The 21,978-nt window shown below is 35.8% G+C and overlaps 1 protein-coding gene across 1 annotated transcript in view; it reads right to left on the bottom strand.

Moving 5' to 3' along the window:
- The window catches only part of nlgn2a (neuroligin 2a), a 188,325-nt gene extending 168,397 nt beyond the window's left edge, over positions 1-19,928 (bottom strand). Inside the window, 1 exon segment of the mRNA XM_051115785.1 lies at positions 19,114-19,928. The gene's annotated coding sequence lies outside the window, so the exon portion shown is untranslated.
- Positions 19,929-21,978: the final 2,050 nt, after the last annotated feature.

Below are 21,978 nucleotides of genomic sequence, written 5' to 3'. Positions count from 1 at the left end.
TTTATGAAAACCCATAGATACGAAGCTAACATTAAAAAGCATCAGTTTTTTAAATCTCCCAGCATATTAAAATTGTTTTAAGTCAATATTCTTCAAGTAATTGTGTGAAAATTATGCTTTATTAAACTCTGTAAATCATACTTTGTCTACCCTGGTGAAAAAAAACAGCATATGCTGGTAGGTATGTTTTGATGCTGGTTTAAGCTGGTCCTTAGCTGGTTTATGCTGGTCATGTTGCTGGTCAAGGACCAGCATCAACCAACAAAAGACCAGCATAAACCAGCAAAGGACCAGCTTAAACCAGCACCAAAACATACCTAACCAGCATCCCAGCATCAAAAATGCCTACCAGCATATGCTGGTTTTTTCACCAGGGTAAAAAAGGAATAAAAGGTGTCGAAGTTTTACTGCCTGTAGTGTTCATTTCTTTTGGAAACTGCAGTGATATGTACTTATTGGTAAGTATTTCATGTGTCGTGAAAAAGTGCCCAAGGTACGTTTTTCATGAGACCAGGTATAGTAAATCTATGGTAAATAATGGCAATTTTTAGAATTAAAAGACTTCTGAGTATATCGTTGCACACAGTGTCTCTCCTGTTCGTCAGCGCTTCATCTTTTGTTTCATGTGGCTTTAAACCGAGTCATTTGTGTTCTTCACTGAATTCAAGCGCTTCACACTGGATCTCACAGCAGCTGTTTAGTAACTGACTCTCATCAGCAAGTGAAAGCATCTGCTCTAGTAAGTTCATGCCACATCACCGCTTGAAATTTGGTCGGAGCGGATAAATGGTCCGAGTGGCGCGTATTAAATGATTAGCGCTCTTTCGTTCATTGTATTGAACATTTATCGATCTTTTGTATATTGGCGATAATTATCATTATCGATTTTTCGCCCAGCCCGAACTTCTTTACATTCAAACTTGAATTGTCATTACACATCATGCTACCTCAGTTACAATTCAGGAACTGAGAGGCATTCCCAGTTCAACTCAGCATGGTGTTTGGCCACACCAGCCATAGCACGTGCTTGCAGGCACATCTGCAGATCTGTGGGAAAGATCTCAACCTTTCGGCCTTTTCGACGGCAGTCAGCAATCTAGTAATGGAGGGAGAGTGGCCCTGCCGTAGCCTCGGCAGTAAACAAGAATGAAAGAGTGAACAGTACTCCCCAGAGACATGGGCAACTCTCCAGGCAGTTAACACGAGCTTCGGAAGGGCACATGAAAGGGAGAGAGATGAAGAGAGAGGGGATGAGGAAGATAGAGAAAATGAGAATCAGGTGAACTGACAGACAGAGAAGCTGAAAAAGGCTTTACTAAAGCAATCGTCAACATCCTGACAGCCTCATTCACAGCATCTAAGGTGGATTGTTACACCATGTCCTAACCAGATGCGAAGTGACAAGTTCCAGGAACAGGTCATTTGTCTGTCTTCATTGGAAGCAAAAGTGCTGCAATATAATCACAGGCAATCAGAACATCTTTGATGTTTAATATGCAGTAGAAAGAGATTTCTTTCAATGGGATTTCACAGTGGGCGGGGCTATAAAAATAGAAAGGAAATAACCAACAAAGTGTTCTGTCGCCTGTCGCAGTCATGGCCGGTTAGGGCTGGTTCATGGAAAATATAGCTTTTATGGCTTGGCACTTTATTGTGTTGCATCTGGTTACACGGTGTACAGTAACATCATGAGGTTTCCACTCTGTGACTCCAAGAAAGCGAGAGACTGAACAACTAAAACTGATGCTAAGTTTATTTGACAGATTTCATTTAGCTTCTTTGCCCCCACCATCAATCAAGTAGGTGGAAATGTGCATGTACACCCAGTGTACGGTGTTGATTCGCTTTTCATTGTAACTGCCAGAACCCAACCACTGCGAATACAAAATATCCATACGCGACAGCAGAGGTTCTCAAACGATCTGTTCTGATGGGGTCAAGGACAGAAGGGAAAACAATGCTGAATGAAAGCTAATCAAGCTATTGTCCGTAGTTTCAGATATAAAATTATTTACGCATTTGGGAGACTCTTGTACATTGATTTTCATTGAATTAAAGACATACATCTCACAGACTCATTCCCAAACAATTAAACTCATGGCCTTGGCTTTGCTAGTTCCATGCATTTTAAGCTACAACAACACAATTTGAAAAATAATATTACAATTTAAACAAAATGCATTGCACGCACTATCATTTAAATGTTTGGGGGGTAAGATTTTAATGTTTTTGAAAGAAGTCTCTTATGCTTACCAAAACAGGATTTATTTGATCAAAAATACAGTAAAACAATGATATTGTGAAATATTACTACAATATAAAAGAACTGAACTCCATTGTAAAACATAATTTATTCCTGCGATGGCAAAGCTCTCAAAGTCTTTATAGTCACTTTTGATCAATTTAATGCATCTACCCTAGTGACAAATAAAAATACTAAAATGTATTTAAAATAAATTTATTTAATGCTAAGTATACTACAAATACATATACATAGATTATGTACTTAATAAAAATACCCTGCAATTCAACTTTTAGTACACTAAACTAATATATTTAAAGTCCGCTAAATTGCAACTTTTAAATTTCAATTAATGTGCAAGTTTGTACTTGAACATTAATTGTGCAAGTGTAATGCACTTTAATTGTGCGTAAGTAGAGCTGAAGTATATTTGATTGTGCTGAAGTGGAACTATTACAAGTTGGTACACTTTAAATATTCTGCATTTAAAGACCATACAATTCTCATCAATAGTGACATTAAAACATATTTTAGGCTTAATATTAAGAAATGTGCATTGTGCACAAGTAGAACTCCAAATACAGTTCAATTACAATTTTTATATTAGTAGGTTTTAAGCGATATGTCAGTAAATATGTTAATAGAACTAAACTATACTTAGCATAAAATAAATGCATTTTAAATCTATTACTTTTTGAGCAGGGTATTTTTATATTTCTTTATATTTTACTGATCCCACACTTTTGAACAATAGTGTATCTTCAAATTCTCCAGACTACAATAAATATATTTAAACTTATAACAAGAATAAATAAAGTTTGTGACAACAACAATGTGTTTTGTTGGAGAATTATTAATAATTATTGGATTTCAAAAAAATAAAAAATAATCCAAGTGACATTAAGAAACTAATTAATACATTTCAGTACTCTATTATACATTTTTGTATGATAAACAATTTTGGCACTGTGAAATTTTGGATAGCAATTTGATGGCCAATGTAATGCATGGGTCCTAAAGCTAAATCAGTTGCCTGAAGCTAAATCAGAACACTTACGTTTTAATTTTTAACATTTAAAAACAACATAAAAAAATGTTTCCTCTACAATCTCAGTAATACAGGAAAAAAACACTATGTACATTCATTGAATATCACTACTCTGTAACTGAAGTGTGGCGTTACACACTCAAGAACTAAACAATTGCTCGGAGGAGCTACAAAATTATCAATGACTTGGGCAACTCAATACGCATTTATTGAACCACCCTCATTTGTACACCAGATAACATCCTTCTGCAGGAGAAAGGAGAGAAACAAATGGAAATAAAAATTCCAGCATGTGCACTACAGCAAGGTAATACAAATGACCTGGATGCCTGACTCATTATACTCTCCTCATCGAACAACGCCAACGGGCCGTCATTAGAAGATTCCCCTCTCAAACAAAACAAAATAACTCCTCCATACATCACAGCAACACTGTGATGCATTCAGCTTATTAGAGATATGGCGAAACGGACATGGTAATGTGCTTCACAGAGCTGTACTCCCCTCCGAGGACATCTGAGCATTAAACCCCGAGTTCGGCGGCTCAGGGAGGCCTCGCCCCACTAAATCATGTCTGCTGATTGCCCCCACAGACACATGTTCCTGGTCCTGATCCATTTAGCAACCGGCTTGCCTCATTAGGTTCTGACACAGCGTGTATGTGTGAGTATGTGTGTGTGTGTGAAGAATATGCTAATGGTTAAGTGGGAAGCGGGCTGGTTTGGGCTAGGGAGATACCAGTCTATCCTAATTAGACTGAAGCTTAAATCTCAACCCCCATCCCAGTGGAAGAAATGAATGAAAACATTGCTGATTAACCTTTTATGGCCCCGAAGGAAAGTGCATACATCTACAAATAACAAACAAGGTTTTAAAAAGACAATAAGAAAAGGTTAAGGAAGTGAAAAATGTCCCTCGGTCCATTAAAAATGACACATCTGTGGTTAAACGCAGCAGTTCGAGCCCCGTCTATTGAATTACAGGGAAGAATGGATGAAGTAGGAGGCTTAGAAAGCCTTTCTCTGGAGGCCTAATTTATGAGCATGCTGATCAATGGTTAATTAAGCAGAGAGACTGAGCAGCGTGAACGAGGGAAGTGGGGTGAAAGAGCAAAGAAAAGCTGCAAGAATGAAGGGTGGTCATGGGAAATGTAGTCTTCTATAATTACAACGTTGTTTACATTGGCCGCATTGGCATTGAAATTAATATTAAAACGGCTGACATTTCATCTGATGGGCTTTAAGAAAGGCTTGCAAATGATTCATTATGTCTGAAAGCTCGGAGATTGCTGCTACTGTGCTTCTCTGATGCATGGATCTGCTCTGTGTGATTAACTAACAATGACTTTGTAAGGCAAGGTTTCAATAATTCAAACAGACATAAAGGTGTGTGAGAGAGAAAGAAAAACCTTCCGTCCAAAAACGAGATCAATACAAAGATGTTTTCATCATGGTGTTATAAAAACATCTTCATCTTAAACTTGTCACAATCACTTCTGATACTTCCACTCAATTAAAAGAGTTTTAAATTGATTTTATTCATAAATTAAATGAGGTCAAAACTGTACAGTGTACTTGCAACCTTGGCACCGCTACGATTTTAAAACAATTTAAAGGGGTCATATCATAAAAATCTGACTTTTTCCATGTTTAAGTGCTATAATTGGGTCCCCGGTGCATCCCCGGAAAACGTGAGAAAGGACAATCCAGTAACTTTGGTTAACAGTAATTTCGCTCCCCCGTGACGTAGGAAGGGGATCTTATTATAATATTACCGCTAGGGGTGTAACGATACACGTATTCATAATGAACCGTTCGGTACGAGGTTTTCAATTCGATTCAATTCGTTGGACTAATCCTATTACATTTGGAAAATAAAAGAGTGGAAAGTATGTGAAATTCAATGTTCTTAGTGCAGTTCAGTAGTTGTGATGGTGAGGTACGGTAGTTTGTTAGAGTTTTCCCTCTTTTCCTTGTTTTTATTCACTTTTAAATTGCTTGTAAATGCTTTCACTTTCGAATTAGCAGCAATTCGGCATCAATTGATTTAATTGACAACAAAACTATGAAAAACTCACTTATAATAAACATAAAATGTTTAATTCATTAACAAAATGAATGCAAATAGACCATGATTTAGGCCTGCTATAAAATAACAAATAACTTACACAAAGTTTAAATATAAAATACTGAAAATCAGCAAAAACTGTGGAACCAAATAAATAAGAAACGAATGTTAAAAAAAGCTCACAAAATCAGGCCAGTTGCATATACTTAGCCTCTATGTTAAGATAGTGTCTTAAGTACTAGTCGGACCAACTAGCAGTTAACCAAATAGTAATAGTAGTCTTATTTTTTGGATTCATTGTAGACTAATCTACATTTTTCTGTAACTAAATAAAAAAAAAATTATGACCAGTTATAAAGAAAAAATGAGCTGACTGTTTAAGACTAGTCTAAACCTTTTATGCAACTGGCCTGATATCATCTTAGATATATACGGCAAAAGTCAATAGGCCTTCCAAAGTCTAAAATATTTTTAAAAAGGCGCTTTTGATTTCGTTTCGAAACTAAATCTTTCGCCAACTTCTTGTCTTTCTCACCTCGACTCACTTTCCTCATGTGATAAATGAAACCTGATTCCTGCCGCTGATCGGAAATGTGACTGTTGTTCAAAGTAAAAAACAAATTATACTTTATGACGTTAGTTTTAATACATAAAAAAAAAAAAAAAAGATACATTTCTCTGGCATTTTTTTATTTTTTCTATACCGAACCATGACACCACAGTGTCGTATCAAACCAATTTGGTTAAGTTTGTGAACCGTTACAGTCCTAATTACTGTCCCTTACTCTGCATGTTTCAACTCACAGTGTGTCATTTTGTTTTTGCAAATGACAATGGTGTACCGGTTCTACGCCATCACAAAAGTTTACGTAAAGCATGCTTTAAAAAACTGTTCTGTTTTTGGTTGCACAGATGAGCACAGAACGCTATTTAGAGTACCAGCCTCAGAAGACAGAGAAAAAAAAACTGTGTATTTATTTATTTATTTACTATATGTGTCCCTGGACCACAAAACCAGTCAAAATTAAGTTTTTTATAAATTTACGGTAGGAAATTTACGATTTTTTTTCATGGAACATGACCTTTACTTAATATCCTAATGATTTTTGGCATAAAAGAAAAATCAATAATTTTGACCCACACAATGTATTGTTGGCTGTAGCTACAAATATTCCTGTGCTACTTAAGACTGGTTTTATGGTCCAGGGTCACATATATTGCGCTGCTGCCACACAGATTTAATATAAATATGCAATTTCTTCCCAGCTGTTCACCTTCACAGACATAACCGACTGTTTTTGTAACTTGTGTGTTTTTAACATAAAAGTGTGTGTATTTGACAGTTTAAGCACAGTGAGACATGAAAGAGAATTTAGTACTTAGTTTAGTACTCACATGCCATGTGACAGACCTTTCTGTGTGTGTGCTTTGGATGTGTACACTGTATATGTGACCCTGGACCACAAAACCAGTTTTAAGTAGCACAAATATAGTTGTAGCAATAGCCAAAAATACATGGTATGGGTCAAAGTTATCGATTTTTCTTTTAATGCCAAACATCAGTAGGATATTAAGTAAAGACCATGTTCCATGAAGATACTTTGTAAATTTCCTATTGTAAATATATCAAAGCATATTTTTTGATTACTAATACTCATTGCTAAGAACTTCATTTGAACAGCTTAAAGGCGATTTTCTCAATATTTAGAATTTTTTGCACCCTCAGATTCTAGATTTTCAAATAATTTTATCTTGGCCATATATTGTCCTATCTTAACAAACTTTACATCAATGGAAAGCTTGTTTATTCAGCTTTCCGAAATTCCAAAAATTTAAATGGCTTTAGAACTCATGATTTCAGCGCAATAGACATGATAATCAAAACCAAACAGATGTTTTTTGGCTGAATATCTGAGGTACAAGCTGTAAAGGCACAGCCCTGTTCTGGAAAAGGGGGTGGGGAGCAGCAGCTCATTTGCATCTAAAGATACACGAAAACAGTGTGTTTGTACTTCCACTCAAAATGGGCATTTTTAAAATTATATAATAATGATCTGTGGGGTATTTTGAGTTGAAACTTCACAGACACATTCTGGGGACACCTGAGACTTATATTACATCTTGAAAAAAGAAGCATAATAGGTCTACTTTAAGAAAGCAATTAAAATGGCCAGAGAGAGACTATATGATTCCTCTTTTCACAGATGAGAGGCATGATTTGCAAGAAATTAGTCTAATTCTTGAAAACATGTTTAGTTCCCTCAAAAAAAGGGAAAAAGTACAATTCTTAATTTTCCTTCCTGCTTTCAAAAACTCTTTTCTTTGGTGTTTCAGCCAGCCATGGGATTGCATTAAGTGACATCCCACTTCATTGGGTTATGCCATACTATGTGTTGTGAACAAAAAAAGCTGCAACATATTATGTGCCGTTCCCAAGAGCCTGTCAGTGAGTGACATTAACATCCTCCACTGTCCAGCAGGGTGTTAACGTGTCCATGTCTCTGATGCAGCACACTTTGTCCCAAATGACTGTCGCTCTGAAATTGGTGGTGCTGGCAGAACAAGCTGCAATATCCGATGCACCACAACCAACTGCCAGGTGCCCATTATTCTTAGTGCGGGTAAATGGCTTTTTTGGTGGAGGAAAGGCTTTTTTGCCCTTTTTAAGAGCGGTGCTTGCTAATGATAATGTGATTTCATTTTGCAAGCAATCACACTCATCTGGCAGGCAACAACAATCCAACAAAATTTCATAGACATCACTGCATACTACATTCAAACTTACATTATCCACATGCTTACCACAGCAAGCTTATGTACAAATAGCAAGAGCATGACTCAGACAAATGGCTGTTTTAATATTTACTGAATTCGTGAACTACTGACATTGCAATTAACACACTATTCTTACAACTGAACTCTACTGAGTGAAGTGACTTTGGAAACCTTTAACACGATGCCAACTCATCTATACAAGCATTCACTGGATCCGCCTATCTTTTTCCACTTTTTGTTCTTTTGCTGAATTGATTTGGCCTTGAGGGAAAGAAAGAGCCTTCTGATTAATGAATCTTGAAAAAGCCGCTGTTTCACGTGTAAAATGGCAGCGCACCAAACGCAACGCCCAGCGCTTAAAGAGAAGGAAGAGACGAACAACTCAACAAGCTGAATCGGCCAAGAAAACCGTGTCAGGCATTTTTTTTTTATTGGAGACTTGAGCTTACTTAATTCCCTCCCTCCTATTTTCTCTCTGAATCCTTCCTTCAGTCTCTTTTGCTCAAGTCTTGGCTCAGTGTGGATTTTTTTCGCCGCTGATTGTGACAGTAACAAGGATGAACAAAACGACAAAACACACTGGCAATCCTTTACAATTCTTTGCTCTCATTCCTATGTCTAGGTAATATCTCAACCCCAAATCAACAGAAAAAAATACATATATATTTCAAATATATTCACATCGTTATTATTGTGGATTTTTTTTATTACTGCATTATTTTTGCTTTTTTTATTATTGTGTATTAATATTATTTTATGATATTTTACATTATTTTATATATAATAAATATTTACATAAAAATGTATAAGTATTCAGTTAAGCAATTAAATCCTCTTTTTTGTCAATGCTACTGTACTGTACCTTAAAAAAATTACCATTTTAAACACTGTTTTTGCAATTGCAAAAAAAAAACTTTGATTGCACAAAAAACACTTATTATGCAAAATGTATTTTTCTTTTCTCTTTTGAAGCTGAGGTGAAATATGACAGACAACGTTCTTGAGAAGATTTATGACAAGTCTTTCATCTAAAAGAATAGCTACACACTGTACCAGAGTCTGAAACAGAGCACTAGAGAGAGACAGAAAGAGAGAGAGAAATGGGGGGTTAAAAGCGTACTTTCAGAAAGAGTACATAGTGCATCAGGGAGTGAGTGCAGATCCTTGATTAGCTGCCCCATTCTCCATCCTCTCTTCTTTCACTTCAAGTTCAACCAAAACACCTGCTGCACTGATCTAGGAGCAGCTGCTGTGCTCTAATATTGACACAGGTCAAGTGGCCAACCCTGCACTGCAGAGGAGTATTTGGACCAGCAGTGCTCTGGAGAAGAAAAAAGAAAATGTGAGAGAGAGAGAATAAGAGAGAGAGGCTCTAGCCATCACATCATCCTCCCAAAGTGCAGCACTGCAGCGCTCAGTCCTCAGTGCCTCCGTCGCCCTCCTTAACCTACATAACCAGCCAGCCAGAGACACACAGTCATGTCCTCAGTGTGGAAATGCCTCTAGACAGAGAGGAAGAGAGGGGGTAAAAAAAAGCGGGTGAAGCTAAAAGAAAAAAGCGGAGCCTGAAAAAGTATGTGTATATTCGTCAACTACCTCATAATATTATACTTTGTCTAAACAACATCCAGTTATTTAGACAAATTGCTTTTGAATAGCTGAACTACTGAAAATTAGTAGTTGATCGATATTGATTTTTTGCTATCTGATGATGCTAACTGCTGAAATTAAATTTATATTCATTTTGTGTAATATTTACTAAATTAAATATAAATAAATGAAAAATGAAAATATGAAACAATAATTTGAACTGAATAAAAAAAATAAAATTGAAAATAGAAAAATAGATTTTTTTAGTTGGCAATTTTTTGGTTCTGTAATCCTATAGTATTTTCACAAATAAAGCAACTGTTAAACAAGTAAACACTGTAACCAACAGTGACAGTAACCTAGAAAGTCTTTGTATACCGGGAATGCTTTTTTATTTTATTTTTTATTTATTTATTATTTTTTTTAATAATAACACTATAGTGCTAATTTCTCACAATTAAATTAAATGTTTAATAAAATAGAAGTTGTATCACTTGTTGCAATACTTCATTAGACAAATTTATTAGACAGGAGCTCCAGGCACTCAGGTGCTGGCATTTTTAGTGCTGTCAAAATAAAAGTCCAGATTCTGATACTTTGGCCAAACTGACCAAAAAAGACTGATTGATCATTTAAAAATGTTAAAAATCTGATGCTAATGCTGATATCTTTTAAGAGCCAATATATATATATGATATCACAAGATTTAATTTAAAGATAATAAGAAAACGTGCATAACAATTGTTGAAATAAAATTTATTATTTTATATAATATTTACTAAACTAGAAATAAGTCAGATAAAAATGAATGATACAATCATTTAAAACGAATAAAAAATAGAAAATAGTAAAATAGATTTATTTAGCTGGCAAATTTTTGGTTCTGTAATCCTATTATAGTATTTTTAAAAAATAAAGAAATAGTTAAAAATATGAATAAATTAGAAGTCTTTTTACACCAGGAATCCTTTCTATTTGTTTATTTATTGATGTATTTGTTTGTTTATTTGTTTAATAAACACAATGTGGTGTTCATTTCTTATAATTCAATTAAATTAGAGATTAAAGGAACACTCCACTTTTTTTGAAAATAGGCTCATTGTCCAACTCCCCCTAGAGTTAAGCAGTTGAGTTTTACCATTTTTGAATCCATTCAGCCACGTCTCCAGGTCTGGCGGTAGCACTTTTAGCATAGCTTAGCATAGATCATTGAATCCGATTAGACCGTTAGCATCTTGCTCAAAAATGACCATACAAAATGACGATATTTTTCCTATTTAAAACTTGACTCTTCTGTAGTTACATCATGTACTAAGACTGACGGAAAATGAAAAGTTACGATTTTGTAGGCTGATATGGCTAGGAACTATACTCTCATTCTGGCGTAATAATCAAGGAACTTTGCTGCCATACCATGGGTGCAGCAGGCGCAATGATATTACGCAGCGTCTGAAAGTGACTGGCACTAAGTTTGTGTAGATGCAGAGTTGCAGCCGGCAGAGCTGACAGAGCCCATGGTACGGCAGAAAAGTTCCTTGATTATTACGCCAGAATGAGAGTATAGTTCCTAGCCATATCAGCCTAGAAAATCGTAACTTCTTCTTTTTCCGTGTCACTATAGTCATTATATATGGTCATTTTTGAGTTTTCAGAGTTTGGCTGAATGGAGTCGAAAATGGCAAAACTCAACTGTTTAACTCTAGGGGAGTTGGAAAATGAGTCTATTTTCAAAAAAAGTGGAGTGTTCCTTTAAAAGACTTGTTAGACAGAACTTTATTAGACAGGAGTTCCATGCACTCAGGTGCTGGCATTTTTAGCGCTGTCAAAATTAAAGTCTAGCTTTTGATATATCGGCCAAATTGAAAACATTATTGGCTGATGCCAGTAATTAAAAATGCCTGATACTGGCCAACATCAGTTGACCACTATTAAAAATGAGACTGTATAAACACATAAATAAATTAAAATATTACTAATAGAACCTATGGTATTGGTGCAACACTGTGAAAAAAAGGGATATATCAAGAAAAATATTATAAAGGAAATTCCAAACCAATCAGGTCCTTGACTGCATCTAATTTTTTCCCTTTTTATTTAAAAAAATCCTGTTTAACTCATAAATATGCCACATTATGGAAGTAAAGCGCAAATGCTATTTCATGTTGACTTTAGGGAGAGAGAGAAAAAGATGGGGAGAACGACGATAGAAAATACAGACGGAATGTTTAGTGCTTCGTTATTGTCCCCAGCAACCTGCCTGTGACAGTCGGTTGTCATATCGCAGGCCGTTATGATGGCACTTACTGTGTGCTGTCTAACGCCTATTATACATTAACATTCAGACAAGGGCACAGACAGACCCAGGCACCCACAGCAGACAGTCAAAACACACACACACGACTATCTAAACAAACACCCTGAATGGACAGAGAAGTAAAGCGGGAGACGAATCAAGAAAACGGGTTGTTTTAGCAGTTAAATGGCTAGGTCTTGATCTTATTGTGTCCATCATACCAGATTAACATCTATATTCAAACTATATCAGTTTCCCAGAATTCACAGCGTTACCAGGAGTAGCCAGGACCCACTTGCCGTAAGAGCAGCCATTTGGCTTAATAGTCTCATTCTGTGTGTGTAAGTGTGTGTGTGCATATGTTAACAGAACAGGAAGGAAATGGTGTAATAGCCCACTCAATGCATTTCAACCCGCTGCTCTGATGGTGAATGCATTGCTTGAATTCCATTCGAGGACAGACTGGCAACTAATGTTTCTATTTATATCCCCAAAATTTGACAGAATATGATTACAGATATAAGTGCAAGTGTCTGTGTGTGTATGCGCGTGTCTTACATAATAAATATACTAATCTAGCTGAGCGTCATCGTGCAATGCGGATTTACTCAAATCCCCTCAACAGCAGGAAGAGGAAATCAGGCCATAGACGAGCAGTGACCTTGCTGCGCTGGTCACGTGACTCGTGGCAGTGACTAAACTGAATATCAATGCGGATCGATGCAATCAAGACATGTCCTGTTGATGCTTCAGCGACACCTGTGTGTTCAACCTGCAGTGATTTCCATTAGATGGATGGAGAGAATGTACGAACAGCAGATGATGAATTAAACACAGCATTTTAAACAGATTTCTAAACATAAACAGGAAAAACATCAGCTAACACCATCCCCACCTGAGTGAATATATTTTTAGACGGCTCTTATTAACACTGAATGAATTTCACAGCGTCATGCCCTGGAAACCTGCGATCTGCTCCGGCTGCTTGTATTGTGGGTTTATTTGTCCCGTCAAACACACTCTGGGAGCTGACAAATCTGCCACAATAAACTTCGAGTTAAAAGTGAAGTGTGTATTTTTTTGATGTTAAAATATTTTTATCCCAAAGCAGAGACAGCTAAAAGTAAGCAATTTCCTCAGAGACAATGTAGGCGGTAGAACTGTCTGGAAAACCCATTATTTTTTGATATCACACACACACACACACACACATATATATATATTCTTTTCTAAAAATAATTTCAGGATCAATATATATATATATATATATACACACACACATCACATCTACATATACATCTATATATATTAGCTATATAGTTTTTTTTTTTCTTTTCTAAAAATAATTTCATGATCAATCAAGTAAACGAAACCGTGCGTCTGTGCCATTCATTCACACAGAGCATGCAGGATTTACATTTAAATAGTATTTTGTGGCTTTATATTCACCGATACTAGTCCATATCATGTTTTGACTTCAGTGTACTGACCTACTTTTTAGATTCATTCATCCAAAATTTGCCAAATTCTGTGACATTCCACGTTATACAGTAAATTCCATTTTTATGACTGAATTCCCTGATTCCATCTGCATCGCAAAAATCATAGTGCCCTAATTTTAGAACGATTTCAGAAGGACCATGAGACTGGAGTAATGGCTGCTTAAAATTCTACAAATTTTAAAATATATTAAAATAGAAAACTGTTATTTTAAATTGCAATAATATTTCACAACATTACTGTTTTTACTTTTTAGCTTTTTACTTTTATCAAACAAATACAGCCTCGGTGAACATGAGACTTTTTTCAAAAACATAAAAAAATTTCACCAACCTAAAACTTTGTAGCTTATATATATATATATATATGGAATACATAGCAGAATTCTGTTTGGGAAGATCGAATTTCTGCAGAGCTGCAACTCTTCACACATCACCTTTAAGTCTTACAACCCAACAGGTGCCTTCACACACTGAGGGATGTGAATGCGAGTGTGTGTAAGTCTATGTGTGTGTCCAATGGTTTCATTCATGTCTTTAATCCGCTTGGCCCTCTTCACTGGTCTGTTTTATAACACCGATGTGAGGGTATACTTCACACACCGTGGTAGCCGTGTGTGCGAATGTGATTCTTTTGAGCATTTGACCTTGCTCTAACCTTAAAACGAGAGCCTATGAGTAAGAGATAAGTGAGGTGCTGTGAACAAAAAAGAATAGAACAATCTATCGAAGGGGGAGGGAGGGAAAACACAAACCAGAGGAGACAGGAGTACCATCACACCCTAGTGAGGACACAGATCTCATTAAAATGGCTGCCGAGTGGTGACATGATGGCCAGCATTGACTTAAAGCTCTGAGATGCATGACCAGAGAGAATCCAGAATGTGTGTGCGTGTTTGTGAGAGAATCCTGCTTTTATCTCGTTCACTTTACCCCTCAATCTATCCCTTACATCTGGACATCACACAGGCTCTGATCCAAGACCACTAAACACCTGGATAGGTTCTGTACAACAAAAGCGGATAGAAATGACATAAACCAGGGGAAACCATCAAATCTGACCTTTGACAGCACTACCTTTTATCCCCCAGCTTAATTCATCCATGACAATACAACACACACACACATATCTCACAGCCCCAACCGAGCATAAACGAATCCGATGAGCTGCTCTGAATGAACACACTCCGGACAAAGTGAACGAACGGCGAGGTAAATATGGGTATGCAGTCCTAGTATTAGACTACCGAGAAATCAGTAACTATTAGATGAACACATGGAGATTCAAGAGCATGGTGTCCAACTCCCTATCAGGCTCAGTCCAGTCCATCTGTTGCAGGGTACGAGACCAGCACACACACATTCACTTCTGTGTGCATCTACACCCATATGTTTGGACTCTCCATCTTGTGAGATCACAGAGTCTATACTCCAGCAAGGCATCAAACACATAAAACACATGCACACATGCTCATATATCCTTCAACGATGTGGCCTCCTGCCTTCCTGTCTTTAATCAGTTCATTGAAATCAATTAGAGCTCATTGATCCGAAGCTTCTGCATGAATAAACAAGACATGCTGTCTGGTGCTGCTGCTGACACGCACACACGCAGCAAATAGCTGAAATGACACGTCTACATATTGCACTACTGTACACAAATATGCTACTGAATATGGCCAAAAGTGTCTGGAAACCGCCTTGTGAATGGGTTTCACTATTTCAGTGCAGATGAAACTTACTGTTACAGAATACAGTGAGTGACATTCTAGAGAATTGTGTGCTTTCCAAGAACTTTTATGTTCCAGCATGACAATGAAGCTCTTACAGAAATCGTTCTCTGAGTCTGGCATGAGTTTGACTGGCCTGTTGTGCTGATAATCAACAAAATCAATGAAATTTTTAGTTGGGATTCATGACAATGACGATGTTAATACACACACACGCATACTGTTGACTAACATATGACAATAAAAACAACACTTCTCATATTAACAATCCTCTAATCTTTTTTTAAGGTAGAAATCTTTTTAAATTATATAAAAACTCCTATTTATATCCTATTATATAACATTATAACTTGTATCTCCACAAAATGACATAAAATAACAAATGCACTTTAACTTAGTTACATACAGTTGAGTTCAAAAGTTTTCATACACCTTGCAGAATATGCAAAAGGTTAATTATTTTACAAAATAAGAGGGATCATATAAAATGCATGTTGTTTTTTATTTAGTATACTGACCTGAATAAGATGCATATTTCGAATAAACGATGTTTACATATAGTCCACAAGAGAAAATAAAATCTAAATTTTAAATACTCTTGATTATTAATACTATGTTGTTACCTGAATGATCCACAGCTGTGTTTTTGAACAGAATGATGTGTACATTTTTCTTATTTTGCCTAATATGATAGTTTTTGTTTAGTACTGCCCTTCAGAAGCTGCAGAAGATGTTTCCCAGAAGAAAATGTTTCCCGGCTCTTAATGCATGGTTTTTCCTTCTGGAGCAACATTTGAACCTTCTGTCATAGTTGCATACGAGTCCCTAAGTTGTCCTCAGAGTGAAAAGATGCATCTAAAAATCATACAGTCATCATTGGAAAGAGTTCAAATACACAAACATGTTGAAAAACCAACTAATTGGTGGGACCTGAAGGATTTTTCTGAAAAACAGCGGGAAGTTCAGCTGTTAAGGACAAACAAGGGACTCATGAACAACTATCACTCAACAAAACAACAACAACAAAGCTGTGGATCATTCAGGTACCAACAGTATTAAGAATCAAGTGTATGTAAACTTTTGAAAGGGGTCATTTTTATAAATTCAACTATCATTTTTTCTTGTGGACTATATGTAAACACCTTTTATGTCAAATATCTTATCCAGGTCAGTACTAAATAAAAATAACATGCATTTTGTATGATCCCTCTTATTTTGGTAAAATAATTACCATTTTGCAGATTCTGCAAGGTGTATGTAAACGTTTGACCTCAACTGTATAAGTCAAAATGTGTCATGTTGTAAATATGCTTTTTCCATAATAACACTCTAAAAACATGTTTCCGCGTGCTGTTGTTAAATGTTGATACTTGTTTCAATTAATGTATAATTTGTTGAAGTAATTGATTAATAACGCAGGGAAGAAGAAAAATGTGCATGACAATGACATCAACATTATCACCTCAAATGGGAGCAAATCCCAACAACCCTGTTTCAACGTCTAGTAGAAAGTCTTACGAAAAGAGTGGCACATGTTATAGCAGCAACATAAAAGCACTGAAATGAAATGTTCAGCAAACAAATACGGGTGGTGTCTGGGTACAGTCCATAAGCTACAGTCCAAAACCCACACACAATTTAAACTCTACAGTTTTGCAGCGAGTGGAAAAATGAACATCTACAGTAACAAATCAGTCCAGCACAAGGACAGTCACACAGTTGCTTCCATCCATTACACTGCTCCCAAATGACACAGTGAGCTCCATATCTGCTATTTGGGCCAGAGAGAAAAAGAGAGAGAGCTCAGCATTCCCTGCTCACAGAACAGAGCGCTTCTGTCTCTTCTCAATTCTGCTATCCACTAGGTTTGGAATGGCCATACTAGGATAGCATATAAATGTGGCCCATTCTTTCAGACTATGTGTGTGTGGGGGGTAACTGCTGCTCTTGCTTCGACCTCTCCTCCCATCAGATGTTCGGCACATCAGTGAACCAGCGATTACTTGTCTTTGATATACGGTGAAAGGTTTACGTTCCAGTGTTTGAGTGTATGTGTGTATGTGTAAGTGTGTGTTGCAGGAGGACAGAGAAGGATGCTGGGGGCTGGAGTGATTCTTTGATAATCTAATTTTCGCGCTTTATGACGTCAAAGCATTTTCAAATATGTTAAGAGAAAAAACAAGGGAAGCCCAAGCAGTGTTTAACAAATTGTAAATGGACTACATGGAGTGAAATCACTACTAACAGAATGTATGCCTCTTTGTGCAAATATAAAGGATTTATTTAAAAAAAGAAAAACAGAATTTCACCCCTGACTTGGAATCTGAACTGCATTTATGATCATGCTAATGAATAGTAGATTATATATGTGATATGATATATAGCCTACAGTATATATACACTGATAAAAATTATTCTGTGGTGTAGTAAATACTACAGAAAAACAAATGTAATTTCTACATGAAAAAGTCAGTTCAGGCAATAACTAGAAAAAACAACAAAAAGTAAATTCTATATTGGTACTCAATTGTAGAAGTTAAAGCGAAATATAAACATTATAAAATTTATTAAAACCATCTCAACTTTCCTGATACTGGTGTTTCTATCATGCACTGGTGCATGGATAATTAATAAAGTTGATTTTGTCCTGTTTTCCAGCTGTATTTACACAGTTTTATCATTGCTTTTGTTGTTAGATTTGGTAACTTGTGATAAAATGACACATTCATACTCAAAAATGAACCACAGAATGTTACCGCCACTATGTATTTTTTTTCCAAGTATTTAAGTCTCTGTGTTCAAATGAGTACCACATTACTAATTATGTAGATATGATGTCTACATGATATAAAGTATTTAGATTTTTCTCTAAGTAACATAAACATTAAATGCATGGTTTAACATATTCAAAGTATTGCCAAGTAAGCTTTGACTAAGTAAAAATTACTCAAACTTTTAGTGGCCAAGCTAAAGTTACATATTTTCTTTGTTAAATTTACTTGAATAGATTTTACTTAATTCTATATGTGAAATTATATATAATGAATGTTAAGTTCAATGGCAAGTAGATTGTACAGAGCAGTATCAGCAAAATATACATAAAATATCAGCTTATGCATTGCTATTTTTGATTCTAATTCTATTTGCTGTTTTGAATGGGAATTAAAATGTTTGGCTGGGTGACGGTGATATGGAATGGTATATACAGTTAAAAAAAAAAGTATAAAAAGTGTATTTAACCACTAATTCCTGGAAAGAATTAAAAGGTCCAACTGGTGTTACAACTCAGTGTACTGGTACTCTTGGCACATGACATTAACTTGCAGTTTACTTTGCTGATTGCTAAATATTTTAAGTTGTATGAAAATAAATGTTTAAGTATTACATCAAAGTTTGAGATATAATGCAAAAACACTAAAAGTTAAATGCTGAAACAAAATGTGGGAAAACAGTGCCTGGGAATTGGAGAGAACTAGGATAGCCATAGATATGAATCTGCCCTAGCCAAAAAGGAAAGACAAATTTAAAGCATTTTAATGCTTAGTATTAAAATGGGTCAATATGCACGTTTAATATCCCGACACACACAATCATGCACGCTACAGCACCATCCGCGCGTGCCCGTTATGCCCCAGTTGAAACGCGCGCGGATGAAGCGCCTGTCGCTCTGCATTTCGAAAAAGGCTTCAGAACAGGTTGCAGCACCACACAGTTTAAACAGCAAAAAGTGCTCCTATCATTTCCGCTTATGCCAACAACATTTTACGTACGTCCCAGTTGAAAACCCTGCTTACTATACAACAGCCTAACAAACAGTAAGAGCAGAGAGAGATGAATTTATAATACATTTTCCACACAAGTGCCTTTACCTGGGAATGAGCCGCAGGCAGAAATCCGAGGTCTGTATATTGGAGATCTGTGGGTATTTCCTCTTTTTCTCAGTCGCGGCTCAGCGCAATTCCATCAGCCTGAGCTCGGAATAAACCAAAAGATTCTCCGTTGCCCAAGAACAGCAGGAAATGTTTCACGGTTTCTCCCGACAACACCCAGACGTAAGACAGCTTCAGAGGAAACGATTTCAGAAGTGAGGAACTGTTATCAACAGAACGTCTGCGCAAATGAAGTCTAGTTGGATTTGTCCGTTGAAAAGCTTGTTTGGAAACGACCGCCAGCTTCTCCCATCATAGCGCGAATGGGGAAAAACGAAACAACAAGCACGAATTCACTTCTATGACCTGTTTTCCCCTCTTATGAGTCTAATCAACAGTCTCTTCCCGTTTAAACGTATTAGACTTGATATATTTCGTTTCAAACGGCGATTTTACGCGCTGACTTTAGCGGTGAAGTCTCTAATCTATCGGCATCTCGAGCGTCTGATTCCAGCTACTGAACGCGGTCATGGTGCTCACCGGCTCCGCTGTCGTTTCCCCGAGATTCCGGGCGCCTTTGCAATGAGAGAGATGCTGTGAGGTTTTTGATTGCCCATCTCTTTCGCTCTCTCTCTCTCTCTTATGCGCGTTCACGCTCTCTGTGACGCTCTGTATCCAAGCTGCTCTGTCGCTGTGACAACGCGCGCATTCCACACGCCGGCCTCTCAGCATCCCTGCATTCCTGTATGATACAGGTCTGCTGGCCACAGCGCTAACAGACCCCGGCGTATAACTGCGTGCTGACGGCCGCAGTGCTGTCAAAAAAACAAGGCTGAATTTTATATCATATGATACGTTTGATTTCTCTCTCCTTCCTCGCGCACGAGGTCATCCTCAGCCCTGCATCAGAATGACGTCAGGGCATATTAAAGTGGCAGAAGCCCCTCTTGTTCACTATCACACGATCTCAACCGCGGTGAATGATGGGGGATCTTCTTTTATGTGCCTGTTGTGCTAAGGCTTATTGGTTTGATATTAGAATGGAAACGCGCGTCTTTGGTACACAAAAGATTGCACTCGTCATTCTCAAGAAACGATGACATTTGTGCCTAAAAATTCAGGACTTATATAATAAATAGACCTAGAACTAATCACACATAAGCAGAAATGTTGAAGCATCACATAACAGCATAATATAGGCCTTCAGACAGGGGAAAAAAAAAAGATTTTCTGAACAAACAAACATTAGGCTATTACCTTTTTCAGTTTTCAAATTTACATGTAATGCAATGTTTTACATGCCGTTTCTTTGTCTGTTAAATTTCTGAGTGCAAAATTGTTTCTACACCAGTTTTTTTTTTTCAGTGTATAATGGTAAAATAACACATCACTGCAAATATTTACTGTCAGAATATTTTCAGTATTATAATTTTACTATTACTGCAAACCATCTATTTTCTCAGAAAATTACTGAAAAAATTAATTATTTAGAAACAATCACTTGGAAATTGCTAGTAAATTTCACAATTAATTACAAAGAAATGGCAAATAAAACATTGAAATAAATGTGAAAATTGTTGAAAAAATGTTAAAGATTAAAAAATATATATTTCTTGTAAAATGTAATTTTCTTGTAAAATTTACTCCAATATTTTTTGTTCTATTTACAATTTGAATAATCTTTTTTTTTTTTTTTTTTTTTTTTTTTTTTTTACAGTGTACGTCTACAAAGTTAAGATTTCAATAAAAGCAAAACTTGAGTAGAAAACTTTCTCCTAATTCTAAAATCCATTAAAATGTAATAGTGATGAATGGGGACATGCAAACTGGTTGATGTTATGATTAAGAATAAACCATTGAAACAATGCACATTTTCTTAAAAAAAAAAACCAAACAAACAAACAAACAAAAAAAAAACACTACATAACATACATCAGATCAGTCAAATAATGTTAATTGACATTAAATAAACAATTACATAAATTAAGTCAATCGAAGTAAATAAACAAAGATTAGGCTATAAATAAATAAATACAACTATTTCAATTTTTTTCAAATATTCAAATTGGCAATGCATTATGTTATGTGCCGTTTGTTTGTGTAAAGAAACTAGTTTTGAATGAAAACTGTTTCTACACACAAGTTTTTTTTTTTTTTTTTTTTTTTTTTCAGTGTATAAAGGTAAAATAGATTCATGATATTTGAAGTATTAGAATATTTTATTATTGCAACATATTTTCTCACTGGGAAAAAATACTGATTTAGAAACAGTCACTTGGAAATTGCTAGTAAATTTCACAATAATTAAGTTACAAAGAAAAGAGGCAAGTAACACATTGAATTAAAGCTGAAAATTTAAAGTTAAAAGATTGGTAAAAAAATACATATTTCTTGTAAAATCCAATTGTATTTGTTCTATTTAAATTGTGTTTTTTGTTGTTGTTGTTGTTTTTTTTGTTTTTTTGAAAATTGATTTTAATAAAAGCAAGTCAGAATATTTTTGACCTAATTCTATAATCCAATAAAATGTAATAGTGAATAAACCAGAATAAACCACTGAAACAATGCACATTTTCTTAAATAAACTGAATCAAATCAGAATCAGAATTAGCTTCATTCACCAGGTGTGCGCAAACACACAAGGAATTTGTTGTGGTTTTTCAAATCAGTCAAAAAAAATGAAAGTAAATTCAGTATTCTGATAATTATATCAATAGTCATGGCTTATGGGGACACAAATGGCACCTGACAATGACCTGCTTATTTACAGGATTATCAGATGTTTGGTTACATTTACAAAACAGAAAGGAAACACATTCCATTATAACTTAATCATCAAATTTATGCAGAGTTAAAATTAACTCA

This window comes from Labeo rohita, chromosome 7 (genome assembly GCF_022985175.1).
Source record: "Labeo rohita strain BAU-BD-2019 chromosome 7, IGBB_LRoh.1.0, whole genome shotgun sequence".
In the NCBI taxonomy this organism is placed as follows: Eukaryota; Metazoa; Chordata; class Actinopteri; order Cypriniformes; family Cyprinidae; genus Labeo; species Labeo rohita.
This window is presented reverse-complemented; position numbering and strand designations above follow the sequence as displayed.